An 8,446-nucleotide genomic window follows, 5' to 3' on the forward strand; every position below is an offset into this window, starting at 1 on the left:
CCAAATCGCTAAGGAGTTAGGACATAAAAGAATCCAAATCTTTGGAGATTCGGAGCTCTTGATTAAGCTCTTAAATTTTGAAAACCATTTTTGCAACGCTGTTTTAAATAATACACTGTAAAGAATCAAAAATACAATGAAATATTTTGACTCTGTGGCAATTTATCATATTTTGCGGGATCTCAATAAGCTTGCAGACTCCTTGGCAAACAAAGGCTGCTTGTTATCTCAAGGATCTCTCAGTCTCAATGGAGGACCCTGCTCGAACCACCCTCTGCCATAGGCACGTTTCAGTTGATCGATCCCAGGGGCCTCTTTTCAGTTCGGGAATGACATCAGGACTCCAGAAATTCACTTACAGGAATGCCAAGCATTATGTTGACAGAACAACCAGCAAAATAAACACCAAGAACAGTGCCAGACGGAGCAGTATTCAGAAAACAAGACAGAAAACAAAAGTAGCCAAATTTGATAGAAACAACAGCAGAAGAAACAACATCAGTAGGAACAGCAAGCAGAAGGAACAACAGCAGAACGAACAACATCTGAAGAAACAACAGGCTGAAGGAACAACAATAGAAGGAACAACAGGCCAAAGGAACAATAGGCCGAAGGAACAACAGTCCGAAGGAACGACATCTGAAGGAACAACAGGCCGAAGGAATAGCAGGCCATAGGAACAACAACAGAAGGAACAACACCCGAAGGAACAGCAGGCCAAAGGAACAGTAGGCCGAAGGAATAGCAGTTCGAAGGAACAACTTCCGAAGGAACAGAAACCGAAGGAACAATAGGGCAAAGGAACAACAAGCAGAACGAACAATAGTAGAAGGAACGACAAACTTAAGGAACAACGAAAAGAAAAACATAAAGAAAAGGTCGCAAAAATTGCTCTTCCAGAGATAAAATGTAAGACAGAAAACAAGAAAAGTCAAAGAACTCACATAACTTTTGAATTTAAGCAAAGGAGAAGGGACTACCGTCAGCTCATTCTCATTGCTAAGTTTTTAAAAGCTACTGTCGATTGTAATAGGAGCTTGCTCCACTTTTGGCAATAAATACATTAACCGTTTTTGTTAAAAAAAAAATTGATATTAAATGTTGAGAAAGCTAGAATTCTATCATTTAAACTGTAAAGAAAACTACTAGAAGTGTTTTGCCAAAAATTAACAACTATTCGACTAAAATAGTGCCACAACATAAAACCATAACATAAAGCCTAGCTCGCATGAGCATATCATTCCGAGAGAGAGTCCATCTAGATTGGTGGAGGAGGATTCTTGTCATCTTCAGATAAGGTGAATATAAGGCCTGCCAGCCTCTTGGGCATAACAAAAACCTTGTTGTCTAACTTCTCCACTTTTTCCATCATCTATATAATGCACACTAAAATTTCTTGATGCGTGTCCAATCGTTCCATGAGAACCCAATCCTTAAGAGTTTTTATATGACAATACAGACTCACAATTTGCATGTAAGAATTTTGTCAAGCCCGAGTTTAAATGTTGGTCACTAGCATCCAATTTCATGTTTCCCTGTCAACATGATAATCTATAATGGATCTGCAATTGTAATGAACCTCCTCCTCGACCTTTGATATAGTTCTACGAACCTCTTCTGGAATAGTTTCCATGAAATGAACCATGGAGTGACAAGCACTAGCTTGAGCTAGAGGCTGAGAGGTCAAAGACTATTGCATTGCACCTTAGAATGGATTTTAAGGGTGGGTTTGCCTCTTCTACCTCCTCTACGACCACTTGATACTCCTCAACATGCCATACTAGAAGGGAAAGAGAGCACAGGGTACAAAAACTAGAACTTGAAACATGATGCCAAAGGAGAGAACTGAGTAGTATAAGAGGCAAAGGGAAGCGTGAAACAAACATGAGGAGAAAACCTAGCTCGATTTAAGGAATTGAGACTGGCCTCTCTAGTTCGGCAAACCACCCAAGAAAACTTTGTTGAATTCCAAAGAAATGCATGGACCTAAGAGACTACCCCATTGAAGGAGAGGAACTAAGGAGAAAACAAAAATAGTAGCCCAATAACCACCAAGAGACTAAATAACGAGAAGAAAAGCCAACACCACTAAAACAAAGGTAGAAAAGTAAGAGAAAAATTGATAAACCTAAAAAATATTGACTAGGAGACAAAGTAATTACCATCACACCGAAGAATGATGCCACCTGGAGCCTAGACCTTATTCTTATGAATTCTAGTATGTGAATCTCCACTTTTAAGTGGAGAGCAAAAGCTAAACCAAAGAGAAAGGGCATTACTACTTGAAACTCATCATCGATCCCATAACCCAATGCTTAGGGACAACAAAAACCCAAAGATAAGGAAACACTAGTAAAAGCACCAACAAATCTGGAGAGGATAAACACTCAGTAGATATAAAATTATGGAAAGCTCATAAATGATTAGTCATACCATAATTTCCAAGGAGAAAGTGACAAACTTATGCTGCCACCCCAAATTCTTGGCTTCACCCGCCACCTTGGGTCATGATTCTCCCTAATCTTCGTAAACTTCAACATAATTACGATAAGTGCAAGCTTGAATGTGGAATATAATTTTGGTTGTCCTTCTAGGGCGCCCCCCATGTCAATTTCATAATGGACCAAACCTCCCATGAGCTCACCTTGAGTACATCCATTTGAATGAACCCATTCATGCATATAAACTTCCATATGGGGGGTGTATTAGATCCCCCTATTAATTCATTCACACCCATATCAAGGTGGTAGCATAGAGTCCATACTTGGATAACCTCTATGGGGTTTTTAAGGAAAATCTTATGGAAAATTCTCTAAGTACTTTATTATGATCCATGGATGATAAATGGGGCAAACTATTGTTCCTAATGGAGTCGTCTAACAAGTCAGAGGAATTGCCCAGATGGCCAAAAGTGGCCAGAATTTGGGCAAAAAAAATTCAAAAAATCTTGTAGAGGCAGTGTTTGAATCGTGTTTTTGATGGTGGAAATGGATTCAACACCATCAAAAACGTCAAGAACACCTAAAATTTTGAAGTTTGACAATTAAAACTTGGATTTGCAAAAATCCTTGCCGGATTTTCTCTAAATATGACCGGAATTTCCATAACTTTCCGAGCAACTCCTCCGCCTCATTAAACTAGCGACTCCTAATTACAAAACCTAGCCCTAAAAAGAGTGGTCAAACCCTCCCAACTACGAGGAAAAAGATCCCATATCCAAATTCATGACTATTCTAACTAACCCTCAAGATTCTCAATCAAATAGACATTTGTAAATAGAATAGGTTAAAAAGTTGACAATACCAATTTTTTTAGTAAATTTATATTTTGTATTCATATAGAATATTACCTTTATCTACTCATATTATTGAAATTTTAACAATTCTATTTTTCTCAAAATATATTGAGCTTTTAAAAATAAAATTCCATCACCATAAATTTCATCAATTAAATACACCTATAACTTATTATTAAATTTTGGAAAAAGAATTAAAAAATCATCCACTTGTTAATTTACTCCAAGCCAAATGAAAAAAAATAATTTTCCCACTTATCTAGTCTATTGATTTAGTTCTTATGAACAACCTAGATTATGTTGGTCGTAAATGGTGAAGTTTTGGGAAATGGCGAGGGCTTTTGTAAGCAAACATTCAAAACAATTTTTTAGGGTTTTGCTTGTATAACTGCTAGGGTTTTCTTCACTGTTTAGGGATTTACAGGGTCTGTCTTTATTGATGTATCGCCGGAAGAGCAGCAGCTAGTTTCTTTCTTATTGTGAACGCAAACAGTAATAATTTTGCTGATATAGAGTTGCTGTTATAAAACCCTCTGGTGGTGTTGGATATTTAGCAGAAGACTCACGACCACCTCTACATTCACATTTTTACTCTCAAACTGAGCTGTTATATGTATTTAGATCAGATTTTTGCAGTGCTGCTGCTCCTTTGGTATTTTATGGTGCCCTTTCTATTATGGTCTGTTATTAAGTTCTTTTAGCGATAATATTTTTTCTTCTCTGGTTTTGTTTAATTCATACCAAATGAGGGCGATGATGAACAATAACATCTCTCGATGCTTACGATTCACTAATGTGTTTCATTGGTGACAAGCATTTGTGCGTGTCTGAGCCCTGCCATAGAGTTTAGATAACTGGAACTCATCTTGTAACATTATGTTAAAACCCTTGAATACCATATTAGCTGCAAATTACATATGGGTGACATCGCGGTTGACTAGGTAATTCAGGGTTTCTTTCCATAATTAGAGATGAGGTTTTAATCATATTTCCTAGATCATTATATGGTTGAGGTCTGAATCTTTTCATAAATATTCCCTGTATTTGTGTGTTATTGCATTTAGTTTGGAATGCATTGTATTTTGGTTCTCTGGAAATTGACATTGATTATTTGCACGAAACTTATAGCAAGACAATGTACAGTTGCATTAATCTATCTGTGGTGTCATCGTTCAAAACGAACTTCATACAATTACATTTTTATTTTTATTTTTGTGTTGATATATGAGAGAAGCTGCTTTCTCTATTATCCATTCTTCTGAAAGCAAGGAAAGATGATTGCCTCGAGTCATCAGTGTTTTCGATAAAAGAAAGAAAAGAGGGAGGAGATTTGGAATTGCCTCAATTTTATCAGTGTGTTCTCTATGAATGTAATTTTTTAAGTACCTTTTTCGATGAAGGAAACTAGAGAAGTCTGTTCACTTCTGTCATCCTTACATGGATAGCAGATTCTGTACATTCAATGGATCTTGAATTCCCTGAATCTGCCATTGATATAAGTTCAGATTAAAGTTCCATTTTTCAGGATTGTAGCTTAATAGACCATTTAGAATCATGTGATAATTAAAGGCCCAGTGGCAGCAATTATTTCAACTCTTCTGGGAACTCGATAGATTAGGTTCTCTGAGTCCATTAAGAGTAACCTAAAACTCATTACCTTACCATGTACGTGATATTTAGCATAGAGAGAGATCTGTACGCAGGTCATGGAGGTGAACGCTTATTGAATGATTGTAAGCTTAAGGCTACGGTTACACCATATCATAGACAGATTAAGGATTGGAGTTAAGAAATTCAAGCAAAGCTAAGTGAATAGCAAACTCTTGCAATAAGAAAATTTGGCCTGATGGCTCTATTCTTTCCATTCATTTTTGTGATCCCAAGCAGTCCTGTAAATGCATGCTAGGAGATGGAACCTCACATCTGTTCACACTGACACTAGCCAGAAAGCCCTAAAATGAAGTTTAGGAGGCCTCAGTTGTCAGAAAGCCTGATAATTTTGTATAGGAGGTCCCAGTTGCCGGACAGCCCTATAATGAAGTATATAATATATGGCATCAATAGTACTAGTGTGTGGCATATGGGACCAACCTAAGATTCTTGAGGAATGGGCAGGAGCAAGCCCTAGGTGCTTCTTAGAAGTAGGGTAAGCCAGACATAACAATAATAGGACACTTGTTTAACTGGTCTAGTGAATTTGCAGGTAGTTGTGTTAGGCTCAAGAGTATAGGGGCAATCCCTCTGACTCACTTCGGGCCTGCTTGGTGACAGCTAACAGATCAACTAATTCTCTCCAAAAAAAGTAATAATAATAATAAAACACTGAATGACAATAGAGCTTTGAAAATGATGGCATTATAAGAAAGTTTTGGAAAATGATTACCTTGAAGAGCCCATGGTTAAAATGGAACTATTTCTTGGTTCAATTTTAGACCAGGGTCTGCATTGTTGCCCAGCAAAGGGTAAAGCCAAATGCTTAAAGGCAAAGGGTGCGATACACTCCGAATCGACCCCAAACCTATACACCCAACCATTTTACCTAGTGTGAAAAGCACTAAGATTTTCTTTTCGATTATCTATTCTTAATAAGGATATCGAGATTACCGAGCACGCCCTAGGACCAAAACCTCAACGCAAGCTCCTGAGTGAGAGAGGTATAGTAAATAGATAAGGCTAAAACAAGAATTTCAACATTCTCAGCTCTGATGCTTACTGATGATGCTTCTAAGGCTGGCCATATATTAGTACATAATTGGCTGCTAAAGCCACAGGAGCTAGAAATAACCTCCACCCGAAAGGACAGAGTAAAATTACAGCTTATCAGTGGTGTAATAGCTAGAGCTGTTCATGATGTTTAGTGAACTGAATGCCTTGGAACAGAAGGAAGAAAATCCAAGAAAAGGTGGATTACTGGAGGCTACATGGTAGGTAATTTAAAGAGTGGTGGTGGCTGATGCCCAATATCCATTGTGCTGAAAGCAGAGGTGTAGGCGAAGATATGCTTGGTAACACTGATCAAAGAGGATGTGTTAAATTTTGATGCCCATATTGAAAGTTTTTATGATTTTCTGAAAATAGTCAATAATTTTCAGAGGAGTCATTTGAGCAATAGCCTACAGATAAGGTATTAAGGCTCCAGAAGCTGAAGGCAATCAAAGACTCAAATCTTTCCTCAACGAAAATTCCACATCGAAGTGCTTAAGCATGAAACTTGTAGCTCAGTTGAGGTTTAGCAGAATACTATTGATGAAGATGATTGGTACATGTCAATGTACAGCGTACATACTCGGTTGAAGTTCACTTAGTTAAGATATTAAATATTCAGTTAGTATATCTGCCAGCAAACTTCTTAAATGCTGGACTCCTCCCAGTTTGCTATGGAATAGAGGGCCTTGCTTTGTATTTCAAACACAGCAGACAGCAGATTTCTAGATGCAGTGATTCTCTTGTTCGTTCTATTCGTTCCATTGGTTTTGAGTCCGTGTTCTGCTGTTTGTGTGGAGGTTACGCCTGACATTATCCTGCTGTCTGTAGCTTGATTTTACAGGGTATCAGAGGTGCAGGGCGTCAGCTTTATCCGTCTTCCCTGCCTACCTTTGTTTTGAGATCTGGGCGTCCCTGCGTAGCTGCAGCACCATCGATCGGCTGCCCTGTTCATTGCTCGATCAGGTTGCTGGGAAATTGCTTGCAGCTGCTGCTTGAGTTTTTAAAAGAGGGTTCGGCTCTCCTTATGAGAATTCTCACCCACAGTTTTCTTCCCCTTGATCGCTGCTCCCTCTCTTGCATATCAAGCCGCTTGCCTACCTTCCCCACTCTTTACTTAACATTATTTAACATGAGGGTTAAATAAATATCTCGAGGAGCGAATTTTTCTGTGCCAAGAAGTAGCTTTTGATATAGTTTTCAAGGGAGGGGACTCAAATTTAGCAAGCCGATTTAGTGCCCCTGGTTTTTGCTTGTTCTTGTGTGGTCAATGTTCACTTCTTTAACATTTTCATTCTCTTGTTATGCCTTATAAGTTTGGTTTTATCATTTTAACTCCTTACAGCTACTTGGAAATTTATAATGGTTGTTGTATTGCAGAGTAAGGGGAAAATGAAAAACAAATTTAGGAGTGTTGAACAATTTAAATGGTATAATTGTGATGAAGTATTAGGTTTAATATGTTTATTTCTTTTACTAATTTTTTTGCTCCATACGAGAGAATATATACTCTCATAAAGTACGAAAGCAAGTTGATCAGCTATTACGTAAAATAAATGCAATTCATGGTTGATGAATTAATCAGTCTCAATCTATATGATTTTAATATCGATCAAAATTTCATTTCCAAGTTCAAGACTCCTTGGTTTCAATTAAAAGATTGTAATATTGACAAAAAATATGGACAATTCATTTTGTTAGTGCTCTCTAGGTTAGGTGAGCCTTGTTCAATGTTTGTTTCCACATCTTATTCAACTAAGGATGCCTTGGGCCCAAATTTTTTAATGCCTACTTTTGATGTTTTCGTTAAATGACTTACTAATGAGTAAGATAAACTCATCCAAATAGGTGCTCTTGGCTCCAAAAATGATAAGTCTCATACTGTTAGATCTGAGACTTTTGTGATCCATAATGTTGATATCAATGTTTCGGATTAATCACATCGCTAGGATTTGGTCGACGTTTCGAACCAGCGAATGTGGTTCATCCAAAAATGATAAGTCTCATACTCTTGTAGCTAACTCAAATTCAAGGATACAACATAAAAAGACATATAAAGGAAACAAACTCAAAATACAAAGGAGTGCAACTTTTCAAATCACTCACCTAAGCAATATTTAAAGGCAATAATAGTCCTCTTAAATGTGCCTTTTGTGAAAACGAAGGCCATTTGGAATCTAGTTGCTTTTAGAAATTGGTTGTCTTGAAGAAACACAATTTAAATCCATCTTCTTTTAGCAATGATACAAAAAATGGTAAATCCCTCTCTCCTCTTGCAAGTTTCTCCACACTTGAAAGGATATTTGATTCTGGAGCAACTCATGACATGGTTGTACATAAGAAGAATTAGGTCCTTTCCTCATTGGGGTGAAAGAAGAACTAGGCCCTTTCTTCAAAGAACTCCTCTAGCATTTATGACTATCCAAAAGATTTTAATGAGGTGCAAGG

General features: G+C 37.5%; 1 non-coding gene across 1 annotated transcript; it reads left to right on the forward strand.

Moving 5' to 3' along the window:
• The first annotated feature begins 4,043 nt into the window (after positions 1-4,043).
• LOC149191376 (small nucleolar RNA snoR126) lies at positions 4,044-4,131 on the forward strand. Its single transcript, XR_016255263.1, has one exon. It is a non-coding gene; the product is annotated as a small nucleolar RNA snoR126 (small nucleolar RNA).
• The last annotated feature ends 4,315 nt before the right edge of the window (positions 4,132-8,446 follow it).

This window comes from Pinus tabuliformis, chromosome 2_2, assembly GCF_031772625.1.
Source record: "Pinus tabuliformis cultivar Carrire ecotype Pingquan chromosome 2_2, CPIR1, whole genome shotgun sequence".
NCBI classification, from domain to species: Eukaryota; Viridiplantae; Streptophyta; class Pinopsida; order Pinales; family Pinaceae; genus Pinus; species Pinus tabuliformis.